The following is a 22627-nucleotide window of genomic DNA, read 5'->3' on the forward strand; positions in this document are numbered from 1 at the left end:
AGAAAGTGGCCCGCCATCAGTCCAACCAGCCATCTGCACTTCCCTCTGTTTAATGACAGAAGGGTTTGCGACAGTTGAACGGACATGACAGGTAACATCAGTTTAGTCCATCTGTAGCCTCTCTCAGCCGGCTAAGCTCGCTTGTGGGTGGTAGTTACCCATTTGCTAGCCGTGGCTGTGATGGCCGCAGAAGGGAGTTGCAAAACGGGCTCTGAGGCCAACTTCTTTGGCCCATCTTAGCTAAGGAATCAGAGGTCTCGTTATCCGCGATACCCACGTGTCCCGGGACCCATGTTAGCATCAGGCTATTATGCCTACCGACATCCAGGCGGAACGGATTTACAGGACTTGACTACCCCTGATGTGGTTGGGAGGTTGTCTAAGGCCGTTAGCGCAGCTTGGCTGTCCCTGCAGGCACCTATAGATCTGCCTCTCCATCGGTTTTCCACAACAAAGTTCATCGCTTCTTGAACTGCATACACCTCCGCTTGAATCACAGATGCATGCATTCTAATCATAAATCACTTAATAAAATATGAATATAATTCAATTTAAGATGGGATGATCTAAATCCAAATATTTGGAAAGGAAAAAAGAAGTGTTTCCAATGATGAGGAATAAAATTCGAGATAGAATGAGGGAACGGTCCCAAAACAGGGCAAACAGATAAACATGTAGACTTCAACATAGCAAAAACGTCCTTCAATGATAAAATTGGTAGGTACAAAGTATCCGTAATATTTAAAGCAAGATGCAATCTTTTGAAATTAAATGGTATATATAATAATAATTGTACACTCTGCAATCTAAATGAAAAACACAATTTCGTGTTGCAAATTTCCAAAAAACAACTTTGACACATTATGATATTAATATGTTGAATGAACAAAATGATTAGTCTTGGAAGAGCTAATTTCCTACTATACATAACTGGTGCTTTAAAGTACAGAAAATTCATTAAAAATTAATTTTTTAGTCTGGAAGCAAATATTGTGAACTGTAAATTTTATTTATATTCTATTATATTCTAATCCTATCTTGACCAGCGTACGTAGACTGATAAAAGGAACAGGAATACGGATTTTTCGTGTTAGGCGTAGGAGTATTTCTATCTGAGGGTCGAAAACTAGGGCTCACCGCAGGGTGGCGTGTTTTCAACACTACTGTGGACGTTGCTGGTTAACAATCTACTAATGCGATATTTCTTGGAAAAGTATTTTCTATTACGGCGGCCGGTCGTAGCTCTGTGAGTTTTTGTGTGACTACCATTTGGTTTGAAACCCATTGTGAACATGAAATCACAATATAAAAAGTATTTTCTAATAGTCATGGCAAACCTCCGAGCACTCTTATTCACCACGAATCGAATTGTGTTTATTTTGCAAACACAAAGTAAACGACGTATGTCCCATTATATATTTATATTTATGTATATATGTAGATATGTGGGTGTAGTTCTTATTAAAAATCGATTTTTTTATCAATTTGCATCGATATCGAAACAAAATTCGGCACAAATGTGTACTTATTTAATTTGGGCAATCTAAGATTTAAACAGATAATTTTTATATAATACTTTTTTTTTGAAAATACATACAAACATATCATCAGCTTAATATATAAAAGCCCTATCTCTATTGATTTTTTAACAGATTTCAAAGTATAATCTCTAAATACAAGCATTGTTCTGCTTAAATTTGCATTACGTTTTTCTTTATCCTGTAAAGTAACAAAATTACATATGACTTAGGACCTCTCCATATTAAGGTTCAAAAATTGTATAATCTGTTCAAACATTCATGATAAACAAATTGTAAAATTTTACAGCCCAATTTTTATGTATCGGATATCGTTTGAGATATCAAAGTGAAGTTACGCTAATTCCAACGTTGGTGTTTAATTTGAACTACATTTTTTCAGTGGCTTTTGACTTCGAAAATCACACAAATATGCACACTACGATTACTCAAATAGGTACATATTTATGGAAATATTCAGAATCGCGTTGTCGTTCCGATGGCTTCGTTTGTTTTCCAAACGTTCATTTTGCCTGTTGTAATACCGTTATACGTTTATACGTACATATAACTTGTCTAATGCATCTTCTTTTTTTACAATTTATTTCTCAGCTACACTGTCTAGCCGCATCGCGCCTAGTTCTTGGGAAAATCGCACAAAGTTCAACATCAGCACGATTTATCGTTTTCCTTCTTCGATGCTTGTTAGTTTTCCCAATGCGTTGGTTTTGGATGAGGTTTTTTGCTTTTGTGTTTATTTTTCCTTGAAAGCGCCCTTGCAAAACGTGTAAATTTTATCTTATTAAATTATTATATATATATATATAGCAGCAGCAAATTAAAGTTTATGTTTCGAAGCAGTCATTAACAATATTTTAAGGTGTACATAAGAAATAAAATATGATGATGACATAACAAAAACTTTAAACACATTTTTTATAAATATGTGTATAAATTACATTGAGATAAATTAATAATACCCAATAATCTATTATGAAATAATTTGTCACAGTTCTCCTTCATTGATTTAGGCAGACCTACCCGGTAAATTTGTGATTCTGACTTTTCAAGAGGGACGACGGCCTTCTCACGAACTTTTTATGCCTAAAAAGTTCTCGCTGGCTTGCCATTGCCCAACACGACCAGCAACGTTGGCCGTATTATGCAAACGAAATAACATATTCAGTAAATGCTTCTTGCAAATTGCTTTCAAAGGTGTCTAAATAGTGTTTTCCCCTTTGTGTTTCATAGAACGCAGGTACCGCGAATAATCAACGATAAACGGTCAATAATAGGCGCCACTCAACTATTTGTGCGTTGCATATAAATGCATTGACTTTGTTCCAACAATTAAACTCCAGCTACTTGCACAATGTGCTAAAAAATCAGACGTTGTCTGCCGGACTCCGTGCCATTTTTATGCACCGCTTTTCGTAGTCACAATGAGCATACAAATCAAAGGACTTAAGACACGAACTTGTTCACAAATAGAGCTCATATACAAAATATGTAATTTGTGTAAATATTTACACATATGGTACGGGCCTGGGCCAAATGAAGAAGATAATCAGGAAAGTAATCATATTACTCGGTTATGGATATAGAAATAGTATCTCAGATTTTGTCAGATCTTTAAACATACCACAAAGAAAATTGGTCAAATAAGTTGTAGGAACTACAAATTTGAGAAAAATATGAGTAATTTATGAAATAATTATTCTTTATTTCTTCAATTTAATCCTATAAAGGGTTTTCATTCACTATTTTTTTAATTTTTTGTTTTTAATTAAACATACTTATGACTCTTTTTCTCTCTTTTTGGTCAGGCAATTTGTATCTTCTGACGAGCGGAGCGCATTTTCGAAGTCAAACAAAATTGATTAGACATTAGCTTCGTTGTTAAAAAGGAACGAGAAGGATATTTCTAGTGTTGTTGTATTTTAGTTTAATTTATTAATACCGTTAGTATAATTTATTGATTTGCACACAAACTCTACTAGATAAATATCAACATCTGTGTTCACAATGCAAGCAATGCAAAAAGTATATATTTACAAGTTATATACACAAATATTTGCCAATTCGGTCAAGAAAGCAATCGCTTATTACGTTTGAATAAACAATAACTCCATTGACATCAAAAACTACAAAATATAGAGCGTGGGAAATTCACACATTCAATACTCTCAACTCCCAAGCAATGCAGATAACGTCGTTCAACAGCGGTAACGACGACAATTTCAATTAAAATTTAAATAAATTCGGACTTTCCAATAAAAACATGTACAACTGGTACATCACTACTGATTTCTGATCACTACTTGTTCTGATGGGTTAGTGGCCAAAAATGGCGATGGATGTGAATAAAATTGGAGCACGCTGCTTTCCTATGCTTTGACTATGACGGCGAACCTGCAGTGAGCGTAAAAGTTACCACTAAAATGGATTAGTTTGCTTTGTACGAGCGCAAGCTCATACGTATGTACTATGTATTGTGGTCTTATGTTGCAGCCAAGGCAGATGAATGGATCGGCCAGTCGCAGCACAATTTAGACTGCGATGTGAAGAGTGCGCCACATGCGTTTAATGCCGAATTGACAGAGACAACAAAATCGTGCAGAGCGTCGTTGGATGCATATGGCGAGTGTGACAAAAATTACTGAACAAAAAACAAACAAGAAGCAAAAATAAAAACAAATGGGAAAATAAATGTGCTTTAGTTAGAAAATGAACAGTGGTAGCAAAAATAGAAGCTGTGACAATACACATACTTGACTGATCAAGCATCAGTGATCAACCTGTCAACGTATGCAAACATTTTTTAGACTAACGAAGCGTGGTAAAGTGCTCGTGAATGCGTTGGTGTTATCAAAAACTAAAATACATATGCGTACATAGAAATGTATGTACATATGTCGAGGAATGTGTGTATAGTTGTTAATATTGAAATGAATGAAGTCTACAAACATGACACTGTTACTCAGAGCAGCCAATGCAATCAGTCAATTAAAAATTGCGAATGGATGGGAAGCCGAAGGCATAACATGCAGAAATAGTTAGGCCATACTACATTGAATTCGTTTGTTTTTAAATGCTCGCACTTTTACATACATACATACATATATGTATGAAAAACAAGTGATATAAGTTTAATAAACGAATCAGTATTTTCCACGCCTTTTTTTATTAAAAAGGAATAACTAAAAAATGCGACAACTGAATCATATCCTATTAAATGATAACTATACTACTCTTAAATTATTATACATATATTAACATAATGAGAGAGTAAATGTTGCTCGATATGCATATCGTTTGTGTGATCATCGTACTAATAGATCGTATGTATGTATATATGTATGTTTGTGTATAAATCCATAATACATTATTATTGCATGTGAAACGTTTTCTGCAAAGGCATTCGTCAAATATACCACCCTGAACAAAATCACATACACCAATACAAATAGATTTAGCGAAGAGCGGAGTAATCACCAACCAACAGCAACAGGAACACCAATACACTCAACGCCATCTTAGTGCTTTCGTTTCGTTCGTTGTCGTACCAAATGAGGCGAGCTCAAACTTGTCGTCATTTGGCGTAGCTCCACCTTAAGCAACGGTAAAGTAATCAACCGATCAGTGGACAGCAATAACAGTGCTATAACAGCGTCGGAAGCAAAAAAAAAAAACAACAACGACAAAAACAACTCAATGACAACAGCTGCTGTGAGTTCTTGACTGCCGGTGGCTCGAATAAGACGACTAAGCGGATGCTAAAGCCTATGTTTACTGTTGAATTGTATAGCATTTATTATTAAAACAGAATAAGAGAAAATAATGAAGCACCAACAGCAATGCATATTATAGTTAAGAAAGAAGCGCTCCCACATGAAGTTCACAGCTGACGGGCCGACAGGTAGTGTGGTGAGTTTAATTTAAATTTTCGTATTTGGCTTGGTTGATGGTGTACTTGTGTGACTGTGCGGTTGTGCGGCTGTGTGACTGTGCTGCCGTGTAACACATTGAGGGTGTGGGGAACTTTGCCTTTGCGCCTCTACTTGTACAATCAACAGTGATCGCTTACGGTGGTGCTTCCAATTCATAGCCCCGGCTGCAATGCAAGCACATTCGAAACATCCAGTTCGATATTTTTCTGCAAGGTAGTGTGACGTTCGCGCGCTTAAATCAACAAATACGGTATAAGCATGTTGTGATCAACGCCGGCTAATTGAAGTGTGTTGTTTACTAGCTTTCGTCGCGCCTTACGATTCAATTGTGGTGCTCTAAAGAAGCATTTGCTAATCTCATACCGGTTGTGAACACGTGCAACAACCAGAGTTAGCATTGAAAAGTGTAATGATAATATTTGAAATTGATTTGTAGCAATCGAGATGGAGTTTCAAAAAAAGTGCCATAACAAAAACGACAAACATAAATTGTGTATCAGTTTTTATACAAACATTTAAGAATATTTTTATTGCACATGTATGTATAAATATATTTGTGAATTTCCTTGTGATAGAATCATAAATACAATCACCCGCAAGTAGTGAATGAAAAAATAAAAGTTTGAGCAATACCTATTGTTTCGATTCAACGCCGTTTCTTACACTTTGCGAAAAAAATAACCTTTCCAAGGAGTTTATTTTGATAAACATATTAATGTCTTGAAAAGTTTTGAGTTTATGTAATAGTAAACAAAACATACTCTTTTTACAAACTTCAAAATATATATATTTTTTTATTTTTTTCGCGGCTGACGTTTACTGTTGGAAGCAGGGATAAGCGGTCGAACGTTTATATGAGAAAGTAAGCAAATGTAAACAAATTTGCAAATGTCTTCCTCAAATTTAACAAATTGTGTAACGTCATATTACAAACATACAGTTGAATGACATATGTACATACATAGGTCTAACTAATGAGAAAAAATTTGGGAAAATTTATCCCGAGAACGTCTCCAAAGTTATTTATACCTCTGAAGATATTATCCCCCTTCGAATGTCAAAGAGTCAAATGAGGCTGAATTAGTTGATATAAGCATTTTTGTTATTTCTCAGAAAGAAGTCCAATGCGTTGAACTTATGTGAAAATTATGAGAAAGCAAAGTATTTCACCCAGCGAAAATAATCGCTACTGTTAAAGATGACATAGGGTGAATGCTTGCTTGCGTGGAAGTCATTTGGAATATAGATTATTTAAATACTAGAAGCACAATTATCGTTACTACCTAGTTGAAGATAGTAATTCGTCAAGACGGTCGCTGTAGCCGAATGGGTTTCCTCGCGACTATCATCCAGCAGAGCCCAGGTTATAAAAGATAGAAAAGATTTTTTTCTAAAACTGGTCGGCCCTCGGCAGACAATAACAAAAAATGGAGGAGAAACTTGGCCAAACACTCAATAAGGGGTGCTCGTGCTAACTACATGTATATATGTTAAAAGCAAATATAAGTATTACAGTTGCAAGAATCAGTGTTAACAGGACATTCGTTTTAAGCAACTCCTCGATATATGCTAAGCTCCATTTCAACTTTAACATGTGCACCACCCAAAAAACCTCAATAATTGCAGTCTTTTTCTTTTTAGTGGATGATTGTTATTTTTTCTTTGTGATGGTTGGACATGGTTGGAGCAGATTAGAAAGATGATAATTGAATATTCAATGGCCTGTTAGAGTCCCTGTGATGATTCTAAATTATTCTTATTTAATTGGAAATGCAATCTTTGAACCGGGTTAGGTTAAAGCTACGTATCAATGATTTTGATTGCAATAAATCCGGTAGATTTTTCTCTACTTCCTAAATAAGTGAAAAGAAGTTACATTTTCTTAGGCCACAAAATGGATCTGCGCCGTCTATTTCATGGCGAAATTGTTTGTCATTTCATTCCCAGTAATTCCTATGTGCGTGGGTTCCAGTATACATACCTGGTTGTTCTGGCCTAAGACCTTAAATGCAATTTGGAAAAAGTTGAGAGACTTGATTGCTCCCTGGCTATCTGTTGTTATAGTTGCATAGTTGCGTTTAAGGCTGAAGCGAGCTCATCTTCCTATTGCGTAGACGTTCCCTTGAAACATACACCCGTAAGTACTTGTATTCTTGCCTAGTGCTTTCTAGCAATTTTTTCCCGGCCCGCCGACACCTACCCCTGCACCTTCCTCGGTGAGGAGTCCGTCCAGTTACATAATAAAATGCAAATCGTGTCAATGGCTCAAAATAAAAAATGAAGGAAAAAGAGGCACTGGTTATATATGTGTAAGTTCTAAGTTCTCGAATAAATAAAATTTTGTCATAGTAAAATAAAAAAAAAATTTTTTTTTAATATTATGTACCTATGTACTTACTTGTACTGTTAGAGCAGCTGCATAGGGTTTTCCTCAATAAGTGGAGAAACTCGATATTTGCAACAGCCGTGGGTTTCATTGGGTTGCAAAAACCATGAACATACTGGAGCCTAAGTAGTCTATACCAAAACTTTTCAAAAACCCAATTTTCGCATTTCATTAGGGAGGTGCTGTAGTACAACACCATTTCCACAAGCTCCCATCCACACTGACAAGTGACAACGGCTTCAGGGGCGTTCTGATACAAATATTATTTGATGCCCCCAGTACAGATTCGTTTATGCACACACACATGCACGTAGAGATATGTGGATGCTATATTCTCCACACAATTTTGGCGCGCCTGTGCGGGAAAAGAACAGAAATGCAATCAAATAATTTTTTATATCTAAACATGTATACATATGTAAATATGTGTAATATGTTAATACCAAGGGTGGGGTAGTGTCGCAAAATGTTTAACTGAGGTGGCATGTGAAAATAATCTGCGATCCATGGGCGTTGCAATGCGTTTTAAATTTGGATGTTGAATATTAGGCACAGATAAGCACATACATATGTAATTTTGTATTTATACACATATACATACATGCGTACATATGTACGTGCATGCGATGGATGTGGAGCTCAGCAGAAGTTTTATATAATATAACTTGATGGATATTTAAAATTATGAATAGCAGATATAATAGTTCGAGACTCTAATGTACAAATTTAAAAAACAGCAGAGAGTTGTATCACTGGTCGGGGTAAGATAAAGAAATATTTACTGCTAAAGAAAAGTTAATCAAAATTAACCCTTATTAAGCAAGATTTTTGGTATTTGGAAGTTTAGCAATTGGTTACAAAAGTTTAATGCCAATGAAATAGTTAAGTAATAGTTCCATATGGTAAAGAAAATGTAAAACTAGTCGCGAATAATTCCCCGAGTAAGAGCTATCCCATGCTGTATCTCCGCATACGATTCCTCTAAAATATGTGTACATACACTTGAAAGCATGCCACAACAAATCAGTGTGAATTAATTGGACAGATATTCTACAATTTCTCTCTGAATTACGAATCCAATACAAAAAATATGGACTCATATAAATTATCATCAAGCAATACTTCTAAACTTCGTGAGAAACTTTTTCAAATCAAGTATTTTTTCCGTCGGCATCGCAGTGAATTGGGTTTTTATACCCTGTGGGTGTCTTAGCATCGGACACTAGAAATGCGATACATGTTAACAGATAGATAGCCGTAGTCGAATGAGTTGGTATGTGACTACTATTTGGAAGTGCACAGGTTCGATTCTCCGTGCATAAATCACTAAATGATAGCTACAGTGTTTTCTAATAGCGGATGCCCTCGGCAGGCACTGGCAAACCTCCGAGTGTATTTCTACTATGAAAAGATCCTCATTTGCCGCTCGGCTTAAAACTGTGGATCCCTCCATTTGCGGAACAACATCAAGACGTACATAACAAATAGTAGGAAGAAGAGCTCGGCCAAAACAGGGTGTACATAATACACAACTTTTTTTTAAGCTTAGTCAAATTTGCCATAAAAAGCACTAACCTAAAACTTATTTAACGAAAATTAAAATTTGTTTAACCCTCCTCCCTCCTCCCTCTAGTCCTGCTTTCTTCTCCCCTTTCTCTGCTATAATGACGGGTGTAGAACGTTTTCCGATAACACAAGAATGTTGAAGAACGTCGATGTATATGTTGCTCAAAACATAAACAAAATTCCATTAAAGTCAGGACATCCCTAACGTGCAAAATGGTTGCATCCAAAATTTCTAAAGTCATAGACACTTGATCTGGTGTGGCACTATACTCGTATGTATGTAGTATTCCGTTGCATAGTCATGGGTGGTGCCAATCAAAACCAATTGCTCACAATTGAAATTCCGAAAAATGATAAAAACCCATCAGCACACCCAGCTTAATAAGTGTTAGCCACCGAGCCGTGACAAGCCGCCACAAGCTATTTTAACTGCCTTTCTATGTATGAATGTATGTATGTATGTATTATATCAACAACACCGCTAGTTGAGTACTTAAATCATCGCGGTAGGTGTTGCCATTACCTCAACCAACGCAACGCTACTCCTCCGCTATGATATTTTAATTTCAATTCATATACACACACATACGAGTACCTATGTAACGCATGTATATGCATGCATGCACAGTACGTCTGAACCAACATACTTATCTATTTTCTATGAGCTACATAGTGAAGCGTTTTCGATGATCTTAAATAATAATTGATTAAGCCCGGAAATGCAGCTTTAGTGATTATGAAACGATGAAAACAAATCTAAATATAATTTAAGTTAAAGAAAACAAAGACAGAATAAAACAGTCAACGTGGTTTCGCGGTTTAACTAAAAATAGTTAAAATCAATGAAAAAACTAAAAATAGTTAAAATCAATGAATATTTGTATGTACGCATGTATGTACATGTATATGTATGTATATGTACTTAAATGAAACGATATAAAATAAGTCAATTTCATTTTTGCGTTTGCGGATTACTCGCTTAAACAATCGCTGCGTTCGGCTTTCGAGTGGTGCAAACTCTTTCTGCATCGTAAATTTTTCGTTTATGGGCTTTAGAGACGACACCGGTCGCTTAATTATTGCTCGCAGCACGTCGCGTCACGCACTGTAAACACTGCCTGCTCCCCGGCAAAGCCTGTGCATCCATCGTCTTGCACAAGCCGCGAGCATTTGCACAATGCATCAAGCGTGCGCCACTGCATCAATTGTGCTAGTTTTGCTTGAATTCCTTATTGCAGACATTTGCTAGCAATAATTGTAAAGACAAAAGCAGCGGTGGCTAAACTAGCAACAACAGCAACTTTAACAACAATAACAAATAACACCAACAGCAACAATCAACAGGTGTCATTGCTTTTCTGCGCTGTGCTCTGTGTGTGTGTATGTGTGTGGTGTAGCATGGGTCGATATAAGGCTATGCACATACGCATGCACTTGCACTCGCACTCGCTAAAACGCATACGCACACACTCACATGAATATTCAAAGCATTCGAAAATATTTGCAACTTTGGCGTCAACACCGAAAAAATAGCTACGGCAATAGCGACAAAAGACGGTTATTGTTTTGTTAGCTGTTTTACTATTTAATGGTTTTCATGGTAAGTATCATCCTTTCATTGAATATAATCTAAAAATATATGTACTTTTATATAAAAAAAAATTATAAAAATAATTTTTCCAGTATATTGGGAAGTATTTGCCTCCTAAGTTGGCTAATATTAAAAAAGCCCAACAATACTCTTTTCTTATATTTAAATCTATTTAGTTATCTCAATACATATACAGTGAGAGCTCCTTTGGGCGGACACTTACAGTCAGTGAACTTTTACCTGGCTAGAGAGGTGCCCGTTCGAGTTGAGGGAAACTTATTTTAGAATTTTGTGAAGGTTATAAAAAGCCCGCCGCTTAGATGGATTGACGGTGTAGAAGAAGACGTAGGCACGAAAACCGAGACAATTGGAGGCATATGCTAGAGGAGCTGAAGACCCGACCGGGGTTGTCCAGCCAACAATGATGATGATGATGATAATATTTACCACTTTCTTATTCGAGCAAAACAATTTTATGTTATGTTATTCAAACAAAACTTTTGATGCATTTTTTCAAAAGTATTTCATTTACATACGAGTACATATGTACATATGATGTAATAACAACCAAGTAAAAAATAGATATTGATTTGAAGCAATAAGCGAAAACTAGAAAAATTAGATTACTCACTAAAAAAACCGAGTGTTTCAATTTTCTCCTTTAAGCTAAGGACTGAATAAAAAGGATTGAGCAGACCTTCGTGCTCTTATCTTGTCCGCTTATAAGGATACAGCGGCCGAATTGCTAGGTGCGTGACTACCATTCGACAGACCTACGATTGTATTTCTGCTCACTCTGTAACACTCAAAAAGGGTGCAAGTGCCATTTATATATGTATATTTTCCATATATAACAAGGTTGCAGTACGAGGGAGGGTAATTTGTTCCGAAAATTGATATAGGACTTAGTATATAGCAGATGTATCCGTTAGGAGAGGTTACACTGTATACGGCTTTATTTGCATCCACAAACCTCTCGTAGTTGGAGGGCGTACCTTCTTGAACATTACACAAATTGGAGTAACCCTTGTTTGACACAAATTACTAAAAATCAATACAGAAAATACAAAAAAACACCATTCGAACCATGATAGAGCCCCCACTCGTATTGATATCCCCCTACTATGTGCACACATACATATGTACTCAAACGAGTATGTGGTATTTACTAAGAAACTTCAAATAACGTCACGATAGCACTCACTGCTTATATTCAATCGTAATCTCATCTTTCACATTCATCAGAGCTCCATTCCTTCGCATAACATGGCACTTATGACAAGAAGGCTGTCAAGTGTACACTACTTATTCTATGTAAATGCAGAGGAGGAAAATATAAAACAAAAAACTTGGAGAGAAACAAAAAATTACAACTATTATTATAAACTGCAAAAGATTCTTTGTGTGGAGTCAACACGGAAAATAACAAACAAAATAATAGGTCAGAAAAAGGTTATTTTTATGCATACAGGGATAAACACATATGTTGGTTTTTATTTATAAAACTTGCATATCATTCCAATGTAACGCCATCATTGTTATCAGGCGCTCCGAACTGCTACTTCTGTGGCAGAGACTACTTGTTCTTAAATATTTAAATAGATGCGTACATATGTATGGGAGTTTTTTCTGTGCTCTTGGAAGGGCATTTATAAGTTTTGTATATAAACATATCATTTAATTACAAATTCACAATGTTATATTTCAATATTCTAACGAATTTATCTATAATATTACACAATGAGGTACAAATAGCTCAAAACTCCATTAGTATTTGCAGCACCTAGACAATAGGAGTTGGTTTGCAGCAAACGACTCGATTTAAGTACAAACTTATTCTAGGAGATTAATGGATATCAGATCATGCATGGAATGCAATGAAAATTAAAGTTAATCCTCGGACTAAACTCATCTATTTGATGACGACTGTGGAAATCGTTTTGGGCATAAGATGAGTTTCTTTAGGCTCCGAAGTCTCGGTTTTGTGCTGTAAGAAAGTCTTTGTCTCTAAGTACTGCCTTTTACAGTTAAAATAGAAGTCGCATCTTCCACCAAATATAAACGCTTGGAATGTGCCATCATAAGAGCATACATAAATATTGGAGGCAGCAGCGAAATCGACAGTGAAAATCAAGAACCATGAGATACGAAGACCAATTGACAGGTTATAGAAACACTAAGGAGCGAAAACTGGGCTATTAAAGTTAGGCAGAGAGGAGCTGATGAAGCTGCATATCGGAATATTGCCAGTCAAATTTATGTTTGCCCAATTGGAATTTAAGGGCACCTTCTACAAGAATGGTATGTTGAGAAGACATTTGGTGTGCTCAAGGGCGACCGTTACGCAAGTGTTAGCTCGACCGAGGCAACGTCATAGTGCGGCGAATAACATTCTGATGACTATAATGATGTAGTGGTGAAGTAGTTACTTCAAAGCGTGCAAATCAATAGAAACTGTATGAAGCTGGGCACATAGTGTGAGGCCCTTTCCATGCGATCCATGTGTTAAATGAACTACTATATAAGATATTCGGAAGCAAACAAAACTGTGAAATTCTTCACTTGTAGCGCACTGAGACACATATCGAAAAATGGAGCGGAAACTTGAGCGATCATGGTGGGTAGAGATTCGTTCCACATAACGGACACTATATATTGAAAAATATACCGTTCGCAAGCATTATAAAACTACAGATTTTACCATTTGTCGGACCCATCAAATGTACACCACAAATTGAGAGTAAAGCTTGGAGAACATTATAGGATAGGTAGGAGCAGGATATAGAGTAAGTTCGGTAAATATGGCCCATGTGTATAATATGGCCCATGTGTATAATATGGCCCACATCAATATTTTCTGAATTACAAGTTTAACAAGCAATGTGGCAACTTCATTGCATACATTTTTCGTCACAGCGTAGCTCAGTCTTGTTTGGTCAGTGTAGTGAAGAAGACGTGCGCTCTACAGAGGAATATATTTTTTTCGTGATAACTTAAGACTTTTTTGGTGAATTTTCGTAAGTGATTTCCTCCTTAATTTTAATTAAAAAAATCCTGTTATAGTGTGAAAAGATTAGTGAATAAACATATGTTTCTGATATGGAATTAAATTTTACTGAATAACGTTAAATCTATAGCAAAATTTAAAAGTTTAGCAAATTCCTTAGTGTGGATAATATAGCCCACTATGATGTTGATAATATGGACCAGTGGGCCATATTTGACTACATTATTTTCAGGTAAGTAGATAACATCATTTCGTTTCTTTGAGGGATTAAGATGGCTTCAAAATCGACTCACGATTCGAAAAAAAGACAGAAGTGGGAGAAGAAAAATATGATTGAGGCGATTTCTGCGGTAAAAACCAAGAAAATGGGATTCCTGAAGGCGTCAAAGGAATATAAAGTACCCAAAACTACATTGCGGCGTTTTTTTGCTGATGATAGACGACCTGTTGAGAAAGTAGTGGCAGCTAAGCTAGAAAGGAAACCGGTTTTGCCTCCAGAACTGGAAGATTCACTTGTCGAATATATATTGCTCGTGGAGGCGAAATTGTTCGGGCTAACGCGGAATGACATAAGATCCCTAGCTTTTCAAGTGGCGATTTACCTAACCCCTTTTCTATAGCGAAGGAAACAGCGGGAAGAGATTGGTTGCGTTTGTTTCTAAAACGCCACCCTTCTTTATCGTTCCGCCAACCAACCAGTACAATTGTAGCTCGAGCTAAGGGATTTTCCAGAGAAAATGTGGCAATATTTTTCGATCTGCTGCAAAAAGAGATGGAAACATAAAAATTTTCCCCTAATAACATATTTAATGTGAATGAAACTGGAATATCAGTAGTTCCTACGAAACTGCCGAAGGTTTTGGCTCTGAAAGGTCGAAAGCAAATCCGTGCTCTGGCTTCAGCTGAAAGAGGATCTTTAATTACAGCGATTTTGTGTATGAGTGCAGGTGAATCATTCATACCACCCATGTTCATTTTTCCTAGAAAAAGGGGTAATCCCCTTCTAATGAAAGGAGCACCTCCTGGATCCATACATGCTAATCATCCCTCGGGATGGGTTCAAACCAACTTGTTCACCAAATGGTTCAAGCACTTCCTATCAGTAGTTAAACCTTCAGAAGCATCTCCGGTATTACTTAATTTAGACGGACATGCAAGCCATACCAGAAATATTGAAATCATAGAGCCAGCTAGGGAAAACCACGTTCGCATTCTCTCGATTCCCCCACACTCAAGCCACCAAATTCAACCCCTGGACAAAACTTTTATGGGACCCTTGAAAAAATATTTGACAGAGGAAATCAGATGTTGGCTCGTAACTAATGCAAAAGCGTGGACACATTATGACATTATTGAATTATTTGGTCGAGCTTACATGAAAGCACAAAGTGGTGAACTTGCTGTCAAAGGGTTTTCTTCAACGGGAATACACCCCTTCAATAGTAAAATATTTAACGATCATGATTTTTTGGCTTCAGAAGAAGTTGAGGCACCAATAGAAAGCGTGGAGAATTATAATCAGGTTTCTGTATCACCTATACACAATCAATTGCCCGAACCACAACAAAATATTGATATAGAGGAACCTATTTCCTTCGAACCGTCTACATCCTCTGGTGCAAGGTCAAGCTCCTTCATATTGCCTCAAGAGATTTCCCCTATTCCGGTCCGTAAAAAACAACAAATCGAGGACGAAAACCAGGAAAAGCAGAAATCATTTCATCTTCACCATATAAACAGGCGTTGGAAGAATCGTTGAAGAAAATAAAGGGCAAAAAACATGTCAAGAAAAGCAAGCTTAAACCTGAAAAATGCAATAAAAAGGGAGAGACTTTAAAAAATAAGGTATGCATAAGCACAAAAACTTAAATTTTATTTGTTTTTTACTTTAAACGCATTTTTCAGAAGAATTACCAGCATGAAGATGAAACCTCTTCATCAGAAAGCGAAAATTTAATCTTATCTGATTCACCAGATCTTAGTCCAGATAGATCTAATCAAGAAGACGCTAAATGTATATATTGTTACTGTTTATTTTCGGATGACAAGGGCGGAGAGTCATGGTTGCAATGCGTTGTATGCACTATGTGGGCACATGAACTTTGTTCAGGAAACGAGGAAGAATATTTTATTTGCGAATTTTGCTGCTCATAAGCTGCGTTAAATATGGACCACCGTAGGCCATATTTAACACGGTGTGGTCCATATTATCTACACATTTCTGATATGTTCAAAATTGAAGTTCTTTAAGTTTTTTAATATTATCTTTTTTGTATCTTATTTTTTTGCTGTTTCTTATTGTAAGACTGAATAAGTATTATCTTCGAAGCATTTTAAAATAAAAACTGAATTGAAAAGCTTTGAATTTACTTTTTTATTTACAAATAAGTTAAGGGTGGTTCATATTTACCTAACTTACTCTATGGGATAATCAATTATTATTATTATATATATATAATTGGCGCGTACACCCTTTTTGGGTGTTTGGCCGAGCACCACCTCCTATTTGTGGTGTGCGCCTTGATGTTGTTCCACAAAATGGAGGGACCTACAGTTTCAAGCCGAATCCGAACGGCAGATATATTTATGAGGAGCTTTTTCATGGCAGAAATACACTCGGAGGTTTGCCATTGCCTGCCGAGGAGCGACCGCTATTAGAAAAATGATTTTCTTAATTTTGGTGTTTTCACCGAGATTCGAACCGACGTTCTCTCTATGAATTCCGAATGGTAGTCACGCACAACCCATTCGGCTACGGCGGCCGCCTGTTATTATAATATATTTAGGTAAAATATTGAAAAACGCTGATAATTGGAATGTAATTATACTACATATATACTTCGATATTAGGCAATTTAGGTTCCCGGTTACAGCGGCTGGGCTGACGGGCTGGTTAGACAAGGAACTCTGAAGACGGCTTCACCACAAAACGAGAGCATCGAGGCTCCACTGAGATCAAACCCGCAGCTCTCTAGGTATCAATACCGGACATTGTCCGTTAGGTGTCCATGCGGTGAGGCTTGGGATTGTTTCAAGTCCGTTCTGCAGAAGCTGTCTGGAGAACGAGGTGGAAAGGTTTAGAAATCAGGGCTTTCGCATTTTCGCTACACCCGTGGATATTGCGGGTTTAAATAACACACAACTGGTGAAAACCATCAGTAGCTTGAATCGGTTAATACGAACCTAAATCGCCACTGTTGATCGTCATTCTCCAATCCAAAACCCCTTCTTCCTTTTTTCCACCGGCCTGGTTCCTTCCCTTCTCCTTCTCTTTTCTCCCCCTCGTATTATCACAACGGACAAATTTTGAATATTTGTCCAAGTGGGCCACTCCTTTCTGCTAACCTAACTTTTACTACATATATGTATGTATGTATACAACCTTTGTTTAATAATTGAAAAATCGTTTGTGTTGCAAAACTTTGCACCAAATACTCGTAGTTGCCAAATATTTAAATTTGGAAAATATATTGTGTTTTACTGAAAAGTCTCTATTGGTTTAACTCGAATCTTCCTTGCCATCACGGATAACTTCAATTTCAATTATGCGACTTGCTAACGATTTTTCATAAACAACAACAAAAGCTATGCAATTTTTTGTACATAGTGACCGCTTTCAGAGGTTTGACTCGTAAGGTTATTCCCGTAGTTGATGTTAGCTAGTTCTTGATTTGTGATCGATGGAGTGTCATTGTTTACTACGTTGAACGTTAACACTTTGACACCGTGTGCGATGCCGCACATGTGGGGCAATGTAACTTAAGTTGCATGTGTGCTTATGCGTTGCATGCACCACAAGATGTGTTGCCCTCTTTCGCTTTATTTGGTTTAGCGTTGAATATCAAGTGCAGCAGCTGTGCTGTTAACTAGTACATATAACTGGCAGCCAATTTGAAAGACTGTTTGGAAGTTTAGCCGGCATGTTAGTTTGCTAGCTGCTTAGTTTGCTGATCGTATGGTCCGTCTGTGCTTGACACCGCTAAGCGGCTGTTCGATTTTTAGCGCATGGTACGTTAATAGTGTCCATTGGAATGCCACTTGCGACTGAAAATCATTCCCATAAATCTCACAGCGGTCGACTATAGTTTAAAAAGCTTATCACTCCGTGTGATTCCATTTAATTCGCGGCGATTCAATTGGCATTTGAATCAACACCGATTTGAACTTAAAGTGGCAGCGCCTTATGTTGCACTGACAGCTGCTGGCACTTTGCACAGATTAACTACACCAATTATTACAGAGATTCCCACTGAAGACAGCCACTGTTGACAGATGGAATAAACGGACAGCGTGATCATTTTATTTAACAAATGTCGTATGAGACGTCTAAAATCTATTTTGTACGACTATTGAATGGTCATTAGTGACATAAATAACATCGACATTGTCATGTATTTTTTGACAGTTTTACCAAGGAAGTCAAAAAATGTGCATGTTTTAAATCATAGTTTGAAAAATTTACTAAACAGTGTAAGCAAAGTTTTTTTTTCACATATTTCTTTTCACAAATCTTCGCCTTGAGTTAAATATATTTTTTTAATGCGCTTTAAAGAAACAATGTTGGGGGATGGTTTATACTACTTTAGTTTAAAAATGAGACACCCCTTCAGCAATATTAACCAACAGTCATAATACTCGTACGCTCGAGAGATCGCCGCGATGGGTTTTATTAGGTTTTAGAGTTTAAACGCAGTATAACGGAAGATGAACCATGTAGTGGGCGTCCAAAAGACTTCAACAGAAAGTGTATCTTATTGTATATGAAGATCCAAGTTTGACTAAGCGTGAAACTTTTGATGCCACTTTATATGTGCGGAAAGTTCAACAAAAAGCTCTAGAATAATATTTTCCAGAGCTCCCGGAAAATCATTACAAAGTTGTTATGAAATTATTGGAGGATTATTGGAATAACTGTGAAAAAGTTAGGCGAAATTTTTTCGATTTCTTATTTCACAACCAAACAGTAATTGGATTTCAATGAGGACGCGGACTGGGCCCACCCTGACAGCAATTACGCCCAAGACTTCTAACAAAAAGTTTATTTATTTATTATTTTATTTGTTTCCTCGTATTGGAGCATAACTCATTGTCATCACTTTTTCTAAGCGTATGTCCTATCCACAGTCGTTCCTTTCTCGTGCTAACCGGCGCCAGTTGGGTTAAGCCAAGTCCTTCTCTGCCTGATCGTTTCAACGCAGAGTAGGCCTTCCTCTGTTACCACCAGCTGGTCCCGCATTGAATACTGTCAGAGCCGGAGCATTTTATCCATTCGGAAAACGAAGCCTATCTACTACTTTTCTTCCTTTTACGAAATTCAGTCGCCAGGACAATCTGGTTGGCTTTTTTAGTAGGTCCGAGTTACCGGGCCAAAAAAATCACAAAATACAGTCTAGGCAGTAGTTGGCAAATGGTTGCTGGCGTCTCGTGATTGCCGCGGTTACTTTCCATGTGACTGCTTACAAAGGGCTTAAAGATCACGGTAGTCTTGTCACTTCAGTAACGTTTCTCGAAAATGTATGGCGAAAACAACAATCGCACCCAAGAACATTTTTTGTGAGATTAAGAACGGTAAACTATGGGTTGATTTTCAGAGCTTACTCACATTGCAAGGATGAGGAAGAATTAACATTCCATCCGACAGCAAAGCCCCATATGGTTAATAACTCTCGAGTATTATCCAAATAAATTTTCGATTTAATACATATGTAAGTAAAAGGCTGGTTCCCCTAGCACAGGCAAAAGTGGATTAAGTCACTTATACATACATATACACGGTTATCATCGAAATAATTCTTCATTTCATACATGATTGGAAAGGTAGTGTTGAAAAAATTCGCCTTACATCATTTGAAACTCTTTAGAGTTAAATTGAATTAAATTAAATACCAGATGTACAGTTTTCTTTTGTTCCTCTAATTATTCATTCTTTTATGAAAGCTCCCCGTGTAAAATGAATTTTATAGTTACTGCTGCGATTAATGTTGCACAGTAGCGATTACGAAGCTCAGTCACTGGTTTTAGATGCAAATGTATTGTAGTGTTCATAGTGTTAGACATTATGGCCATCGCCTCGACTGCATTAGCTTAACCACTTATACTCTGTTAAGTGTTGTCATTAAAAATTTATTGGTAAAAGCCTTAAATCACAAAGAGGCAATTTGCAACGATATTTTGAGAGGAGCAAGAGATTTTTACTGAATGATTCCCAACTGCATCGTAACTTTCAAGGTAGCTGGTTACGCATGCATGTAATAAAATGCCAACAAATGTTTTGAAATGCTTTCAAAGACGCATTTTAGTTTTATTATTCGCTCGACGCTTAAAACTCACAGTGGTTTTAAGTCAAAGGATCTGGTGAAATAGTGACAACGCTTACAGAATTTCAGGTATGGAACATTGTTAACATTTGTATAGAAGCCCTAAGCAATATTTGAATGTTTGTCTGAATTTGATGGATGACCTCGGCATTATGGCTTTCTTCACTAAATTATAGTTACTAATGGCGATACGGAATCGACAAGTACTTACAGAAAATATCCAGAACAGCGAGAGGAATCAATCTAGCCATGTCTGTAAATCTGTTCATCCGTATGTGCTAGCGATAACTCCAGTAATTATATAAAAGTATTAACCAGTTTTAAAATATTTATACGAACGTACGGTCGGTATTATCCTTCAAAGGTGTTTTATTCCGGTAGAATGTTTTGAATCATGGATATGCCGCCGCCGCCGATGAGCAACGACAGTCAAACAGTGAGATACCTCAACAAAATTTGGTATATATGCGAAGTTAGCGTTCAGATGGCTGCGAGGAATGGCAACCAAGTGATGCCATAGTTCTCGAATGACGCAGTTAAGTTGAGAATCTTGTGGAGGCTGTAGTTGGATAATCCCGTAGAGAATAGTACTCAAACGATTCATGAGTGGTGCTCCTTTACTTTAATAAAGCTGGAAATCTACAACTGTCTTCTGCTCATTTTCATCTCTGTTGCTTCCGCTGAAATCTCATGAACTATATCCAGTTCTCTGGTATGTATGCTAATGTGCAGTAAGAAAGGCGGAGAATCTCTCAACGTCAGGTCTGGGCTTCGCTAACAGATCGGATGTTCTACTAGAGCTTTGGTTCAATTCTAGCATAGGACCATTAAAGTGCCCGCTCCGGCTAGCTCGTCCGATGTCCTGGTTTCTGGGGAAGTTCAGATAACCAAGAACCCAAAAAATTTAGTCTATCAAGAACTGATTGTAGATGCAATTCAAAAGCGTTAAAGGCTCCACAGCCAAAGTGGCAGCTCGACCATTTGAACATACATACATATCTACTGTTGGGGGTTTGCTATTTATTTGTTTGTTAATACGTGTAATCTAGGCTTCTTACAAAGTTAGTTTCTGGAAGTAAAATTTCACTAGGACTTGTTAACCGACAGCGATCTATATGGCAGGATAGTTAAAACAACCATATATGTCATTGATATAAGTAAGAATTTCGAAAAGCGGGGAACTTAAAATACTACACTAAGGAACAACATAAGTGAGACATACTAGAAATTATAACTACCCGGTGCGATTTTATTCATTAAAAAAGAGATTTATGAAATCCCAAACTACCAAGTTTAGTTTAGTTTACCAAACTATCAAGTTAAAATGAACACAATGTTTATTTTCGTAAACAAAAAAATATGAATATCTTAAATATCCCTATTTATAAGGGGTTTTCCAATAACAAGTGTTATCTATCGCTATCGAGGGATGATTAACGATTTTTTATGGCCGGAATTGGATGGTATTGATCTGGACAACGTTTATTTTCAACAAGACGGCGCTACGTTCGTGCCAAATAAGCAACGAAGCCATTGATCTTTTACGGGGAAAAATAGCATTTTTCTTTGAATATCAAAATAACACCTCTTACCAGGGTTTTCCACTTTATAAGCAATGTAACCGAAAGTGTTACACTAAATACTCCCTTAAGATGCAACCTCAATAATTAAAAATGGGTTGCGGAAAGTTATATAGAAATGAATACATATATGAAGTGACCATGCCATTCAGTGATACGAATAATGTAATGCATTGGTATGTGATTCCCTCAGTTAGAATCGAAATCAATTTTAAGCTATAGCAGCAGCAGATTAGAAAAGGAAACGCTGTTAATCTAGGCCAATTTCTGTTCGCTCGCACACACGAGCTCGCATTCATACGAGTATATGTATGGATCCAACACAAGTCATGTAGTTACAATTACATTAGGATGGGCCAATCAGTAAGGAAATATTTTTTTGTTAAGTAAGAAGAATGTTAAAACCAAAATAATTATAAATACATTGTTAACTGTGAATAAAAATTTGATTAAAAAAAAAATAATAATAATTTTTTTAAATATTGTAAAATTTATTTGTTTTTGGCTCCTTTGCGAGTTTTAGTGCGATTTAAAAGAGAAGAAATTACTATTATTCCTCTTGTAGCTCCATATTGGGGATCGTAAAAAAAAATTATTTTAAAAATATATTTTTCGTACCAAAACTTCTCCTAGCACAAGTTTATATTAAAAAAATAAGATTCATAATACTTTAGTGAATATTAATCTTCATATTAACTTCGTATTAATTAAAG

At 36.6% G+C, this 22627-nt stretch overlaps 1 protein-coding gene across 1 annotated transcript in view; it reads left to right on the forward strand.

Annotated features, from left to right (window-relative positions):
* Positions 1-22627, forward strand: part of LOC129244413 (Kruppel-like factor 2) — a 95568-nt gene that overhangs the window by 13141 nt on the left and 59800 nt on the right. The gene's annotated exons all lie outside the window — the stretch shown is intronic.

The sequence above is a fragment of the Anastrepha obliqua genome, chromosome 4 (genome assembly GCF_027943255.1).
Source record: "Anastrepha obliqua isolate idAnaObli1 chromosome 4, idAnaObli1_1.0, whole genome shotgun sequence".
Classification (NCBI taxonomy): domain Eukaryota; kingdom Metazoa; phylum Arthropoda; class Insecta; order Diptera; family Tephritidae; genus Anastrepha; species Anastrepha obliqua.